We start from the raw sequence: 3,531 nt of genomic DNA, 5'->3' as shown, positions 1-3,531 counted from the left end.
GTAACGCCTTTTCTGGAAACTATGCTATTTGAAGAGGTATAATTTTGTATGAGTCTACGTACACTGCCTTTTGTACGGTTTGTATATTTTCATAATTATTTTAAAGCTATGTTTCTTTGAAAAAAGTTACTTAATGTCATTGTGATATACCATATTAGAATGATAAAACTATTATCATAATATTATTTTTTTGATCATCAAATAGGGTATGAATATGAAACCAATGAAGATAAATTGTCTGTTGTTTCTTGTACGGACTCTTTTCAGAAGAAATATAGATTTTTATGAAGTTTTTTATAATTATTGATTTTGCCACCATTTTGGTTGCTAAGCGTATCTAGGAAAAACGTCACATCCGGAGAAAAGAGCATAGGCGCATCCTGTTTCATATCCACTTTGTGTATATAGTATCTATGATGGCAGCGATTTTGTACTGCGGTGAATCCTACTTAGTAACGCCTCTGTTTTACTAAAATACAATACACATGTACACTAGTCACTAGGACTACATTTTATTAACATACAAAGCACACAGTGATTGGAGTATTGAATACTGATAGTAAATACTACCTACCTGTAGTTTGTGATCTTTGGTTTCTCTGACTCTATCTTATTGACAGGAACTGCAGAATGCACCTTAAAAGAGAGACAGTTTAAAACATTATTATATGCACCGATTAATGTATACACATTTACATGTACATGTTAAATGTCATTTACAGTTTTCCTGTGATTCCTTCTTTCACAAGAAGCACACTGAGGTATGAAACCATCAGTGGGTGAATGGGCATCGTCCGGTATCAAGTATCTTAAGTATTCGCTCGGAATGTCTTCAAAACGTGCCAAAGACTGGTCATAGTATTTCTGAACAAAAAATGTCTTCCCGTCTTCCTCAATCTCTTTTTCATCATCAGGTACTTCCTCCCCACCACACATAAACCAGTTACTGACAGGAGGCTTGTACTCAACCTAATAGCAATTGATAATACAGATGTATATTATATTGCTCCTTCTCCCCCCTCTCTCTCTCACCTCCACTTTATCCATGATAGCCCCAAGAGGATTATCCTCACAATCGTCAATAAGGAATAGCTCCCGTGGATCTCCAGTCTCGCCCAATACTGTATCGGTAGATCGACTTTAAAAATATAATAATAAAACTACAAAAACAATAATTGCTGGATGCTTACTGAAACCACCATCCTTGAAACATTTTCTTTCCATTTGAGTCTTCATAAATTGACATGATGTGTGTGAGGTAGAGTGGGTCATCTGGCACTTCTGGACAGACTGACACCACATCATATAAACAGACCTAAAAGAGACAAGTATACACACAACACTGTATATATAAACAAGCTCCTCAATATCTCCCTTTCTCTACTCTCTGTGCATGTACATGTATATTAACCTTCTCTTTGTAAGCTCTTTGCATATAAATAATCTATAAATATCTCCCTTTCTCCCTTACTAACCTTCTCTTTGTTGTTGATGAGGACTTCAAAGTAGTAGCTTTTGTTTCCTTTTCCAAAAATTGGCTCGCCAATCCACTCGACTTTTGTCTACAAGTAACAAATAATAATATAAATTCATACAGTACAATAAAGTTATATTTTACTTGTACCTTTATTTTCTTGATCTTCTTTGATGGAGACTTCAAGTCTTTCTAAACATTAAGAGAGTTTATTTTCCAACCACACCCACTAATGTACCACATTCTTCAAGTCAGGATCAACTGAATCATTATCTTCCTCTTCTTCGGCTGTCTGTACGGCCATATAAGGGCATCTGAGAGGTGAGAGATAAAGAATAGAAAAAAAATAAAAGTTATCACATGCATAGAGACACACAAATATATGGACAAGTACATTCAGGGGTAGATATGCAGTCCATTTTCAATGCATTTCAATGACTGACCTTCTGTTAATACAAGCTTGCTTTGATCTTCCAGTTCCGCCAAACTTGACCATATCAGCACAAGCATTGCACTTGCCACAGTCGGGCTGCTGGCACGTCTCACAGATACCACACCTCCTCCTATGAGGAGCGGAGCTGGACTTGTTATCAATCTGATTCTTGAAGAATGTCTCAAAGATATCTCTCACTAGGGGAGTGGTTGTCGCCTGTACAAAATTGCAAACGAAAACCACAAATTACATAATTATTTAATAATTTAAATGTATAAATTATTATTTCATAATTATTATCATACTTTTGTTTGCTTGGTCTTTTTGACTTTGGGTTGGTGTGGGCGTCGGCTTGATAGTCTAAAAACACCAGGTCATGGTGGGTAATGTATCTAACAAATATGGAACCTTTTCCCAGTGTGACCCCGGCTAGCTTTATTAATGCTCTCATGCATGGAGACACTAGCAAGAGATCCTCATCCTCATCACAGTACTGATCATAACTCTCAACCTGTCAAGAAATGTAAATATTACCGTATAGCTAGAATCTTTTGTGGCCCAAAATGTTCATGAATTTTGCAATTTATTCAAAATTTACAAAAATAAAATTTGCAAAATTGTACAGTTCAACATGGCCAAAAAGCAGCAAATTGTGAAAATTAAAGCCACAAAATAGATTTTTGGATGAATTTGTAAAATTTCGGGCCATGAAAATTTCTCGCTAAACAGTATGTGAGTACATGTGTACATATATAATGTACATAAATTTGAACCTATTACTGTTACAGTATGTGCTTATTGCAGTGCATTGTACATGTAAGTGTAGTACATGTACATGAAGGTACCTGTTCCACAATGAACTGAGCATGCCTCAGTAAAGATTCTTCAGTGAATGAAGTGCATCCGATGGATTGAGGTGGAACTGACGTTTGAATCTTATTCAATAAGTCCTCATACGTAACAGCTGGGAATTCCTCCAAGTACTCAATAAGAATCTGATTACAAACAAAATAATATTAAATTACTGTAATAATAATAATAATTATTATTATTATTAAAATAAGTACAATAATTAGAAACAAAAAAAAAACAGGTGAAAAATGCATACACCTAGATGTAGAAAAATGTAGAATTTGAGATTATTATTATTATTATTATTATACCTTGCTTAGATATATCTTTTCCTGTACTGATGCCATGATGTCAGCATAATCATATGAAGCATCCATCAGTATGTATTCAGCATACGCTGTAGAGAGGAAGAGGTCAAATAGAGAAGAGACAGAGATAGAAGGTGTAATATCATAATTCACTGTGTGCATGTGTGTACCTGTAGAAAAACCCACAAGTGCTTTCTCTCCTCCATCAAATCCAGCAATCCACCATGAGTTAATAGGACCAAGCTGTCTCGTAGGTATACCATCTACAATCATACAAAAAACAAGTAACAGATTTCATTTCATTAAAAACATATTTTGATAGAAACTTTCTGTAGGCATACATGTACATTGCATATATAATCTTTAATATTTTGGTAGTACAGTACTGTGTTACCATAATGTAATGAATGTGTGCTTATATTAAATACCGGAGGGACCAGGGTTCTCATCATATATGGGTTTGA

The 3,531-nt window shown here is 34.9% G+C and overlaps 1 long non-coding RNA gene and 1 pseudogene across 1 annotated transcript; one reads left to right on the top strand and one right to left on the bottom strand.

Moving 5' to 3' along the window:
• The first annotated feature begins 2 nt into the window (after positions 1-2).
• Positions 3-352, top strand: LOC109590892 (uncharacterized). Its single transcript, XR_002189552.1, has 2 exons — positions 3-36; positions 206-352. It is a non-coding gene; the product is annotated as an uncharacterized LOC109590892 (long non-coding RNA).
• Positions 353-570: 218 nt separating this feature from the next.
• On the bottom strand, positions 571-3,526 carry LOC105315603 (DNA (cytosine-5)-methyltransferase 1-like; annotated as a pseudogene).
• Between the last annotated feature and the right edge of the window lie 5 nt (positions 3,527-3,531).

Source organism: Amphimedon queenslandica, unplaced genomic scaffold (assembly GCF_000090795.2).
Source record: "Amphimedon queenslandica unplaced genomic scaffold, v1.1 AMPQUscaffold_9321_Cont18692, whole genome shotgun sequence".
Classification (NCBI taxonomy): Eukaryota; Metazoa; Porifera; class Demospongiae; order Haplosclerida; family Niphatidae; genus Amphimedon; species Amphimedon queenslandica.
Note: the sequence above shows the minus strand (reverse complement) of the source record. Positions and strands in the feature narration are given on the sequence as shown.